A 13,189-nucleotide genomic window follows, 5' to 3' on the forward strand; every position below is an offset into this window, starting at 1 on the left:
TGTGGCTGTCAACTCAGGATTTGAATAACCTGAAGAGGTGAATGATCCAAGGAAGTTTGGGGGGCTCTTTGCAAAAGCAGAGACATTCTTTTTATTTTCCTTTGGAAGGCAGAAACGGATGAGACCTGTGGCAGAGACTTGAGAGCTGTTCACAACCATTTACCTATTCTTCCTGGGAAACCCCCAGGCTATACTTCCCAGCCTCCTTTGCAAGCAGGTGCAGCCATTTGACTGGATGCTGGCCAATGAAATACCCGAAATTGGTATAAGTGATAGATATAAATTCCAAGTCGGGTCCATAAACTTTCTTATGTGTAACCATTGACTACGTTTTCCCAGCTACTGGCTAATTCGAGAGTTCTCTGAGGCCCTAGAAGAGGGTGGAGTCATGACAAAAGGAACCTGAGTTCCTGTGACATCAGGAGGAGGCGAGTCATGTAGGAGAGTCCCCTGACCAGAAAAACCTTTGCTAGGACACTGCACAAGCAACAGATACACTTTATTGTATAGTGAAACGTGCTGCTTATTTGTTTCCCCAGTTAACTTACCCTGAAAAATACACGCGTCATTTTGAAATTCAGCAAATCCAATTTTCCAAATCACCCCTACCTTCGCAACCTTGAGCCAGCTCCAGAGTATTTTTTAAAATCCGAGAAGCCAAAGTGGAGTCTTGCTTGTTACCTATGGATTCTTAGTGCAGAAACAGTTTTCACAGGTACAATTCACCAGTTCCGGGTGAGTTTAGGGCGTGAGACCAGAGGAAAAGACTCATTGTAGCAAGATGGGAGAGGTGGCAGTCTTGTTTTTCTTCTAATCGTTTTGTCTCCTCCTTCGCTCACAGAGTTCAAAATGGCAGCGTTCTCCAGGCCGTTCAACTCAGGGGCTAACGGCTCCATACCACCAGGGGGCAATGCTAGAACAGCTGGTGCACACCATGATAACTGAACCATCGTGAAAGGGAGACTAAGAGTCAGACTTTTTTTTTTTTTTAAGATTTATTTACTTATTTGAGAGAGCTAGAGGGCGCCTGTTAGTGAGGAAGGGGGAGGGGCAAAAGGAAAGGGAGAGGGAGAGAGAATCCGAAGCAACCCCCACTGCTGACCTTGGAGTTCCTTTCAGGGCTCGATCCCAGGAGCCCGAGATCATGAGTGGACCGCCCAGCCACTGAGCCACTCAGGCATCTCTGAGCTTTTTTTTTTTTTTTTTTTTTTGAGTCTACATCTATGGAAAGGGCAAGACGCAGATACCACAATCATGGAAAGGTCCCTGGTTGATGGAATGCGGCACAGTGAGGAAAACATTTTTGAGATACACCCCCCACACTTCTATCTCCCTTGCAACTGTTCCAAGGACTAGCTCTCTGTATTTTTCCCACATGTATTAAAGTTTTCCAGACTACCAAATGACTTCACTTATATACAGAACTTAAGAAAAAAAAAAAAAGAAAGAAAAAAAAAGAGAGAGAGAGAGAGAGATAATACAAGAAACAGACTTTTAACTATAGAGAACAAACAGATGGGCCCCAGAGGAGAGGTGGGTGGATGGGTAGGGGGACAGGTGACATAGGTGATGGGGTTAAGGAGGACACTTGTGAAGAGCCCCGGGTCATGCATGGAAGTGTCAAATCAGTACATTGTACATCTGAAACTAATATAACACTGTATGTTAACTATACTGGAATTAAAATTATAAACTTAATAAAAAATAAAATTATAAGTGAATATTATGTCTGATCCTCCATCAAGATTTTTCAAAACCTTGACAATTTTCTAGGAAAACATATATTAGCAAAAAATAAAATAAAATAAGATTCTCCAGCTGAAAGATAAACTGCAGGTAACAAGGAAAATTGTACTAAAGGTAACTTCCAACAGCACACTCAATTGTGGAAAGCAGTTAGAAAACAAAGACACTGAATAAAAATAGAAATCAAACAAGAGGCATGTGAGGGGCAAGCCCACTCTGGTCTCTGCTGGGCTGGGGGCCCACCAGACTCTGTAAGGAAACACCAGTTTCTCTAGCAGGAGCCTGTGGTTTCCTATGAAAACCCAGGCTTGAGTTCTGCTTCTTGGAATGGAGAACTAGCTTTTGCCCAGACCAAGCTTCTAGCTGAAAATAGCTAGGGGGAAAAAAAAAAGACAAAAATATATATCTTTTAAACGGTTTAATGGCAGTAAAGAGCAAAACAGGATTTCTAGAAGCAAGATCTCAGAGAGAAGGGGAGCCCAGGAATCTGAACCGGATATATGGTGTGCTTTTTTTTTTTTTTTTTCCTCTTGAGATATTAGCTAACTCAGGTTTTCAGGTTGAAACGCTATCAAAAAGTGGCAGCTGAGAAGCTGAGTAGAACTTACGACAGCCTCTCATCATTCTGCAGGAGCGAGGGCTGAAGTTGGAGACTTCAATCAGGAGAGGATGTGATGAGCCATCAGGTCTTCCGTCGGGGTCCCAAAGATTGATACCCTGGAATAAAAGAGTCTTACTGCAGATTTCCTAGAATAGAGAGCCAGAAGCAAAAGCTTGCGTGTGGACACTTTACTAAGAAAGGCACTTGCAGGGAGTCTGGAGTGAGGGAAAAAGGGAAGTGAGGCCGAGCAGAAGGGAACACATGCACATGTGCAGGGGAGGGCACTCTGAGCCCCGAAGAACACCAGTGCTCCTCAGCACTCGCCTCAAAGTCAGGGAAAATCGGAGCCCGTAACAGACCAGAGCAGGAGGAGACAAAATGACTGAACACGAAGTGGTTTCCTGGAACAGAAAACGTATGTTAGGGTAAAACTAATGAAATCCAAACTAAGTACAGAGTTTAGGGAAGAGTCACGTACCCATGTGGGCTCTTTGGTCGTAAATGCCGCACGGTCATGTAAACCCTTAATAATAGGGGAAATGGGTGCAAAGTATGTGGAACTTTTTTCACTATCTTTGCAACTTTTCTGTCACCCTAAAACTAACACAAAATTGTATTTTAAAAAAAGAGTAAACAATAGTTTCTTTTTTCTTTTTTTTTTTTAAACAAGTAGTTTAAACCAAATGAATTTTCACTTTGAAAACACCCATAATAATGTCTTTTGGGATTGTAAATATGTATTTAACATTGCTTGTAATTAAATCATACACATATTAAACATTAATAAATATAAACACACATAATTATATTTTATTAGGTACAGACAGCGATAGCAGAAAAAGCAGGAGGAAGGAGATAAGTGAAGTTAAAAAGTTCTAAAATCCTAGTATTGTCCAGGAAATTGTAAAAATATTCGTTTATACTGGATTTTAATAAATAGGAAATGCGTATTATAATCTCTAGGTTCATCACTAACAGAATAGCTGTTGAATATGGAACTCAAAACTAACAGAGAAAAAATAGAATAATAAAAGTATATGATACAAAAGAGAGTAAGAAAGGAAGTGGAACTTAAAGAGGTGGGACAAATAGAAAATAAATGGTAAATTGCAATGCTTAGCCCCAAATATCAGTTGTAACATTAAGTATAAATGATGAAAAATCAGATGTCTAAGAGCATACTTAGAAACAGCATTAACCAAGTGCTACTTTAAATATACACTTTTACTAGAAGGATACAGCATTATTAAAAATTAATGGGATGGGGGGTCCCGCCTGGCTCTGTCAGTAGAATGTGTGACTCTCGGTCTAAGGTCATAAGTTCAAGCCCCATGTTGGGTGTGGATCCTACAAAAATTTAAATTAAATGATAATAAAATGACATAAAATAAAAATCTGAAAATAAAAGTAATGGGATGGAAGAGACATTCAATTCAAACAGTAATCAAAAGGATGCTGGTGTAGCTCAGTGGACTTTAAAACAGAGCATTACTAGAGATAAAGAAGGATCGTGTATATTAAAAGGGTCAATCAGCTGGAAATATGTAACAATTCCAAATCTGTAGACACTTCACAAAAGAGGCTCAAAATATAAAAAGCAAAACTTGAAAAAACTAAAAGGGAAAGAGATAAACGTACAACTATAGTGGGAGGCACCAATACACTTCTCTTGGTAACAGAACGAGCAGAATAAAATAAGTAAGGACTGAACAGAATTAAACTATACAATAAAAAATGTTGATCTAACTAACATACATAGACTACTACCTCCCAACATGAGAGAATGAATATATGTTCTTTTCAAGGGCACTTGACCATTGGCCCAAATTGAACACACATGGAGTCATAGGCAAATCTCAAGAAATGTCACAGAACCGAAATCCTACAGAAGGTAGTCTCCAACCACAGTGGAGTTAAGTTAGAAATCAGGAACAGTAAATTTAACTAGAAGAACAGTTGACTATTCCGAGAGTAAGTGATGTACTTGTAAATAAGTCACAGATCAAAGAAGAAATCTCAATAGAGAGGAGAAACCTACTCAATAGCATTGAAGACACAACCCGCTAAAACTTGTGTGCAATGGAATGGAGGACTTGATCCTCCCCCCAAATTCCTATGTTGGAATACTAATCTCCAATGGGACAGCATTCGGAAGAGGGACCCTTCGGAAGTCATTAGATTTAGTTGAGGTGACTCTGGTGGGATTCCCATGATGAGAATAATGTCCTTCTGAGAAGAGGAAGGGACCAGACTCCTCTCTCTCTCTCTCTCTCTACCATGTGAAGCTAGAGCAAGAAGGTGGCTATGCGCAGACCAGGAAACAAGTCCTTACCTAGCACCTTGATCTTGGAATTCCCAGCTTCCAGAACTATAAACAGTAAATGTTTGTTGTCTAAACCACCCACATTTATGGAATTTTCTTATAGCCACCCGAGCTGGCTGAGACACTGTGGAATATGGTCAGTCTGGGCTTAGACGAAAATCTGTACCCTGAAATTCACGTAAGTGATGAAAGGAAAGAGCATCCGTGCGCAGGAAGTTAGAATAATGACAGCAAATTCAGCTCAAAGAGTTCCCCCTCCAGGTAAATGAGGTAGTTTGTGGCAAGGCAATGCCCCCACTGAGAAAACCTAGAAAATTCAGAGAACTTATAAAAATCATATATTCAAAAGTATCAGAGAACTACAGAGGCAATTACAGGAAGTAAGATTTCACTGAGGAGCGATCTTTCCACAAATGACTGCAGGATATACATTCCTTTTGAAAGATGTATATATGGTCAATTCATTTTCAGTAAAGATGCCAAAACAAACCAAACACATTTTCTCATCAACTGGCAATGGAACTACTGAAGGTCCAGATGAGGGAAAGCAAAGCTTTACTTCCCCACCTTACACTAGACATCGATTTAATTTGCCACAGATAGTAGACCTAAACATAAAAGCTAAAACCATAAAGATATTCAGGAAAATATCCTCATACTCTGGGGCCAAAGATTTCTTAGATAAAACTGGAAAGACAAACCTATAAAAGAAATCATTGATAAAATGGAATTTATTGAAAGTAAAAACATCTGTTCATCAAAAGACTATAAATAAAATAAGCAGGCAAGCCACAGACTGGAAGAAAATATTTGCAAGATATATAAGAAATAGTGTCCAGAATATATACACAAATATATATACAACTTAACAGTTAAAAAGAACGAACAGTCCCACAAAAACAAGCAAAAGACTTGACAGACATTTCACAAAAGAAATATTTGAATGGAAAGTAGCAAGGGTGGGGAGCAATGAAAATTCTTCTGTTGCTGGCAGGCACAAAAAAAGGGTGCAACTGTTTTGGAAAAACTCCACCAATTTTTTTGCATGTTAAATGTACACTTACATTTGAACCCAACAATTCCAATCTGAGGGGTTTACTCAAGAGATATAAAACATGTTTGTGACCCAGCTTATTAAAAAATGCTCATCATACCTTTACTCACAAAAAACCTGCCAAACCAAACATCCATTCATAGGAGAATGAATAAACAAGTCGTGATACATTTATACAATGTACTGATTGCTATTCAACAATAAAAATTCATGAAGTATTAGCCCACACAGTAAAATGTATTGATCCAGGAACAAAAACAATGGAGCATGAAAGTGGTATACTGACTAATTCCTTTGTATGAAGTTCTAAGACAGGCAAAACCAATGTGAGGTGAAAAAACATTGAAACGTTAGTTGTCTCTGGGGGTAGAGATTCACTGGGAAGGAACTCAAGGGTGATAAAACTGTTGTGATTGTGATAAAGGAGATAATCGGTGAGATATCCATTCATCACAATGACACAGGTAAAATGTGTGTACCTTCATATACATACATCTTACCTACCTTAAAATAAAAGAACTATTAAAAATTATTATCCTCATCAATTTGTTGGGTCAGGCAACACCCCACTTCCCATCTTTTAAAAATTGGTGTAAACTGGGCATCTACACCAACCAAAACTTCAGGTCAAGAGCTCTGAGTTCCCAGATTACATCTGATCGGAGTGGAGTATTCTACACAGCCGTTGAAATTGTACCTCCTAACTTCCTTCCTTAGAAAACAGTCAGATTCGTCTACACCAGAAAGAAGCAGCTGAGGAAAAACAACTAATTTCACCAACAGAAAACACATTTTGCTTGTCGAAACACTTGTCTGTCTACATATCCTGATACTTACTTTTAGAGGTTTGGATTCTTCCATGTTAGATTTTGTACGAGAGATTCTGAAGCATCAGGTGGTCTTTGCCCCCTTTTCCAACCAATCTAGACAAAACAGTCATTCTGGTTTGCACGTTCCATCTTCTGAGAAGCACTGACAAGTCAAGCTGTCAGGCTCGTGCTTTCCATGATTAATGAAAGTTTTCCTTCCTGTGCATTTCCTTTAATACCGTTTTCTCTGTAGCCACGCCGTCTTTATTTATATCTATATCTATCTCTATACATCTGGTGTGGGAGGGCAGAGGGCAAGGGACAAGCAGACTCTGTGCTGAGTATAGAGCTCCATACGGGTTCAATCTCACAACCCTGAGATCATGACCTGAGCCGAAATCAAGAGTCAGATGCTTAACCGACTGTGCTACCCATGGGTCTCTCTTTTCTTATTTTTAAAGAAAAAACATTGAAGACCGTTGTGCAAAATTCCTCATTAAAAAAAAAAAAATCATCATCATCATCATGACCATCAAGGTGAAGTGTGGTTGGGAGAAGATGCAAGAATGGCCAAATTTGATAATTGTCCGCGGGACTTCGTTACACTCTCCTTACTTGGTAAATGTTTGAATTTTCCCAAAGCAGAATTTCTTGTTAATGAAGCTGCAATAAGGTTTTGAGACTTCTTTCAAGTAGAAAAAGCAGAGAAGTGGTTGCCAGCATGAATGGCAGACTTTTCGGGAAAAATAAAAACGACCCATGTGGTAACACAAATAGGCAGGGGAGAATGAAGAGCATCACAAAGGATAAATATGTGGGTAAACATCAATGCATAAAACCGTACAAAGTAATCCTAGAAATGGAGTGGAGTTTAAAATATATGTAGGAGATTTATGAGAATAATGAGAAGTTGAGAGCTAAAGTATTCTAGGTGAAAATAGTCTAGGATCGTGTTATTATTGGGAAGATAGAAAAAAACAAATTGTTGGTAAAATGTCAAGGACACATCTTGTAATATGTGGCAATTTGTTGTAACAGTAATCAGAAACTAATATAGTATCCACTGAGAGTGTTTGCCAAAACCAATCTTTATAATCACGGTTGTGAAATGCTGATTTTCCAACTCCAACCTTCTCTCAACGTTTGCTTGTTATTTCAGTATTCTACTAAAGCCGGAGAACTTCTTCCCCTCATCTTTGTAAGTATGTATTTTTAAACATACATGTTATATATAAGTATATATGCATAGGTGTGCATATGTGTATTATGAGATCTTTTTATTTTCAGTATGAACTCAAGAATCGCTCACATTGTCCCAGATTTGGCTCATGGGTGCTTTTCTAACTGGCTGTTTTGCTTTTATGACTTGACCCCTTCGTGTGTGTGTGTGTGTGTGTGTGTGTGTGTGTGTGTGTGTGTGTATTTTTCTTACTTTCCGGCTTAATAAGATATCTCAGCCTCATCTTGTATACTTTCTGTTCCAGCCTTAGGCTCAGGCATTTCTACAAGAAGCTCTGCCTTCTTTTAGTAGGAAGTAGGGTCCTAGATGTGCTTATTGCTGCAAGGGAGGTCTTTGCTTCTTGGCCCTTTCAGCAGTCAGAGCTAGGAAATATATGAATGTATGTACACATACACACACACACACACACATATATATATATATATATACATGTATGCACACACAGATACATACACATTTATGTGTATTTTATTTTTTAATTTTTTAAAATAAGATTTTATTTATTTATTCCAGAGAGAGAGAGAGAGAGGGAGAGAGAGGAGGGGGAGGTGCAGAGGAAGAGAAACAAGGAGACTCTGCCCTGAGCGAGGAGTCTGAGAAGGGGCTCGATCTTGGAACCCTGAAATCATGACCCACGCTGAAACCAAGAGTCAGATGCTTAATGGACCAAGTTTCATATTTTGGAATTTTTAGAAGTGAGTTCACACCTCCAACCCCAGTTCACTCTCACACAGCTCCATCTTACCTTCCTCCATTCCATATTTTCTAAAGATTTATTTATTTTAGAGGCAAAGGGAGAGAATCCCAAGCGGACCCCCAGCTGAAGCCAGAGCTGTTGAAGCCTGGAGCCCGACACAGAGCTCCATCCCCTAAGACCATGAGCCAAGCTGAAAGCAAGAGTTGGTCACTCAAAGTCCTGAGCCATGCAGACACCCCTCCTCCATTCCATATATATATATATGTCCCTTCTTCCCTACTGATAATCGGACTCCTAATAATAATATTTACTCATTTGCTAAAGCCATAATAGACCTAGAGATGTCTTAGAATTGATTTTCCCATGCCACTACGAAAAACAAAATCAGTAAAAGTGGTTCAGGATTTGTTTGTAATTGTTCCCTGATGCCCTTTCTCATCACCAACTGAAAGTAGCAAATACTGTATTAAAAAATAAAGCAGATTACTTCTTTATCCTTGCCCTCCGGAGGGTTATGACATTCACCAGAGATGTGCTTGGGTTCATTGGTTTTAGTCTTGACTTCAGTTCTAAAAATTTTCTCCCTGTCTGTTAGTACAGATGAAAGGCTAGTTTTTGAATGTGTAGAGCACTAACCTGCTTCCGAAAACCAGAGGTATGCAAAACAATATACTCAGAGAAATAGTTCTGTATCTCTTTCTTTCTGTCCCTCACCCTTTATAGGTCACTGTCCTCAGTGTTTTCTGGTTTACCCTACCCCAACCCCCCGCATTGTCCTCTGTAGAGAGAATATGTATGTGTTCTTCTTTTCCTTATATTCCTACATAAAACACAGCATCCCATATATGTTCATCCTCCGCATTTTTCACTTAATGTTATCTCCTGGAAATCACTCCATAATCAGTTCATAAAGATCTTCATCACTCATTTTTACCGTGTGTAGTCCTTACTGTGTATACACGTTGTATCACACATATGTGTGTAAACACATCCTATCTCCTACGCTTGGATATGTAAGTGTTTGCAATATTTTGCAATTACAAATAATGGAGCAATGAATAATCCTGTGGGTTTGTATTTTCCTGTCACTGGGGTGTATTTTCAGAGTAAAATCTACAAGCAGTATTGCTTGGTTAGGGGTAAACTCAGAGATAGCTTATCAAATAACGTGGAAGTCCCCTCCGTAGAGCTGTGGCACTTTGTATCCCTACCAGGAATATATGAGAGCCTGTTTCCTACAGCTCTGCTGACAGAGCACCGTTTCCAGCTTTTGAACTTTTGCGATACCTTGATATAGTTTTATAAGCACTTCCTTATGAGTGAAGTTGAACATCTTTTCATATTGTAAGCACCATTTTTATTAATTATTCCCAACTTCTGAGCACTTTTTCAATAGTTTTAATTTCCCCCACAATTTTCTTTTTCTTTTAATATTTTTATCTATTTATATGACAGATAGATCACAAGTAGGCAAAGAGGCCCGCAGAGAAAGAGGGGGAAGCAGACTCCCCGCCCAGCAGAGAGCCCGATGTGGGGCTCGATCCCAGGACCCCGGGATCATAACCTGAGCCAAAGGCAGAGGCTTAACCCACTGAGCCACCCAGGTGCCCCTCCCCCACAATTTTCACAAGAGATATATATACACATATATATGGGTCATATATATCTGATATATATGACCTCTAGGGACTGAATTATGTTCACTCACAGTTCATATCAAAGCCCTAATCCTCATTGTGAATATATTTGGGAATAGGGCCTTTAGGAGGTAATGGACATTGAATGAGATCAGAAGGATGGGGCCCTAATCCAATAGGAGACACCAGAGAGAACCCCTAACCCCCATCTGCACCCTTGCCCTCACCCTCACCCCCAGCACAGGCACACAGAGGAAAGGTCATGTGAGGACAAGTCACTTTGCTTCGGAAGAGAAACTGAACTGAACCAGAGCCTTGACCTTGGATTTAACAGGCTCTAGAGCTCGGAGAAAATTCTATTTTTTAAGCCCCCAAGTCGATGGCATTTTCTTATGGCAGCCCAGACAGATTAAGGCAGGAACAATACTTTTAAACCTGTGTTAAATTTTCCCAATATTTTCTTTCAGTGTGTCATTTATCTTTTGATTTTATGTTGGATTTTTTCCATGTGGAAGTTTTATTTTATTTTTTATGTAGTCAAAGGAGGAGTATTATAATAACCTTTCCAATAATTGTGCAGTCATTCTCTAAATTCTGTACCCACACTTTACAAGTGGTAGTTTCTTACAGTTGCATAGATTATTAAAACATCAGTGAGCTGTTCATACTCTGTGACATTGTGCTTTGAGTGGATTTTCTTTTTAACCTACTCATGATGCTGTAGTATCATACATTAGTCATTTGGAAAATGCTAATTCACTAAGTTGTACTCTCATATATCAGATATATAAGACCTTTCCAAATGTGTGCAGATTTTACTATACAATATCAGAAAATCATACTTGTCAATACCATCACCAATCTCATCAGAAAGTTTTTAAGTATTGGGAAGCTGTCAAATCATGGTGGCAGTTACAAAAATGTTTAAATCTGCTTCTTTTGGGAGATTTTTAAATAAGTGAAATGAGCTCACTGCATGCATGTGTGTGTGTGTGTGTGTGTTGAAGACTCCCATGACTGCTAGCAATTTGGGGCCACTGCCTGGATGCAACCGAGGTGCCAATAGTTGACCCACAAATTTTTTTTTTTTAATCATCAGTGCAAAGACAGCATGGTGGAAAAGGCAAGTAAAGCCTTAGCATTAATTTTTGTTTGAAGTTTTATTTATTTATGTGTGAGAGAGAGAGAATGTGAATGTGAACGGGGGAGAAGGCTAGAGGGCCAGAGGGAGAGGGAGAAGTGGGCAGGGAGCCCAATATGGGGCTCGATCCCAGGATTCTGGGATCACTACCTGAGCCAAAAGCAGAAGCTTAACCGACTGAGCCACCAAGGCGCCCCAGGGTCTTAGTGCTATTATGGAAGTGCTTGTGATGTGCAGATGCTGTTAAAATGTCTCACATACTCCTCGGGGGTCCATAGGCTGCACTTGGAAGACCACCGCTCTTACAGGTTGCCTAAATTTTTCACATTGCATTTTCAATTCAGCACTAACTTCAAGGAAACTATATTAAATCTAGAGATGCCCAGAAAGAGGGAATATAGCCCTTCTTCCTTCTGATGTACACCCTACAATGGTTTTCCTCAGCCCCTTTGCAATAACATCACCGAGGGTAAACGTTCACCTATACCCCTCTTGGAGAAGGGCATTAAATGCTTAACAAAGATGAGATGGGGTGTGGGTTGCTGCAAACAAGGGAAAGTGTCAGATGTTGCCGCCGACAGCAGATCAAAGAGAGGACTTATCTCAGAAGTAATCGAGCAAAGAAGAAAGGCTCCAGCCAGCAGAGATGACAAATACACCTGTTCAATGGAAAAGAGCCCATCTGTCCGTTTGCGGGGCAGGCGACGGTGGGGGAGGGGTTTGCCAGAGGTTTTCTTTCCGGGGATGCCGCCCCACCCAACTCCCTAGAGCGCACACACACACTGTCCTTAGTGTGATATGTGTTGAACAAAACCTTAGGAATGGGGGCGCCTGGGTGGCTCAGTGGGTTAAAGCCTCTGCCTAGGGCTCAGGTCATGATCCTGGGATGGAGCCCTGAATCCGGCTCTCTGCTCAGCGGGGAGCCTGCTTCCTCCTCTCTCTCTGCCTGCCTCTCTGCCTACTTGTGATCTCTGTCTGTCAAATAAATAAATAAATAATCTTAAACAAACAAACAACAACAACAACAAAACAAAAAACAACAACCAAAAAAAAAAAAAAAAAAAAAAAACCCTTAGGAATGAACTGGAGACTCCCTGGCTGGCCTTCCACAAACAAGATCAAGGGGAAACCAAGGGAAAGAGTGACCCCCACTGTTTGACCCTCAGATCATCAGAGGTCTTGGAGAACATTCAGGGTGGGGCAAAGAGGCCCTGGGCAATGCAAGAATGTTCAGGCCTGCGCACTAGGACATCCTATCCCACCTTCCCTAGAGGGCCATTCGGCTCCCTGTGTTAAAGCTCCAAGCTATGGTTTCCTTGATGCAGCAGTGGGCTTGTGAGAACTTATCCTCAGCCGTCAGATGTGCACGACAGGTGTATCTCTAAGGGGATTCATTGTGTCTTTGTAATAGAGTTAGAAACACCCTGGCGGGGGTGGGGGGGACAGTAAGGAAAGGGGTTAAACGGTTGATGGAACAGCCCCAGGATGTTTGGAACAGTGGTTCAGAAAATGGGGTCCGCAGGGCCCTGAGGGTCGCTGACACCCTTCCTAGGGGGTCCGCAAAGTCAAAGTTTCTCATGATAATACTAAGACGTTATTTAGACATTTCACAGCCTTGATCTTTGCACCAATAATGCAAACACGGTGGAGGGTAGAACTGTTGGTGACTTAGTAGAAATCGGCAAGGGCGCTGAACTGCACTGATAATCGTTTCGTTCTTTATTGCCAAGCACTTGCAGGAAAAGAAAAAAAAAAAGTTTCACTTAAGAACGTCCTTGATGAGGCAATAAAAAGTATTAGTTGAATCTTGATCCTTTCGAATACATTTCTAAACATTCTAGGTGACCAAGTGAGAAGTGTGGATAAAACACTTCTACTATATTACAAACCAAGACGGTTGCCTTGAGAAAGAGTCTTTGTGTGATAGAGTTGTGAGCTAAC

General features: G+C 40.4%; 1 long non-coding RNA gene across 1 annotated transcript; it reads right to left on the reverse strand.

Annotated features, from left to right (window-relative positions):
• Window positions 1-2,149: 2,149 nt before the first annotated feature.
• LOC309860986 lies at window positions 2,150-6,701 on the reverse strand. The gene is made up of 3 exons (XR_014309711.1): window positions 6,562-6,701; window positions 2,672-2,748; window positions 2,150-2,463 (listed from the first exon to the last, which is right to left on the reverse strand). It is a non-coding gene; the product is annotated as an uncharacterized lncRNA (long non-coding RNA).
• Between the last annotated feature and the right edge of the window lie 6,488 nt (window positions 6,702-13,189).

The sequence above is a fragment of the Mustela nivalis genome (genome assembly GCF_964662115.1).
Source record: "Mustela nivalis genome assembly, chromosome: 3".
Taxonomy (NCBI): Eukaryota; Metazoa; Chordata; class Mammalia; order Carnivora; family Mustelidae; genus Mustela; species Mustela nivalis.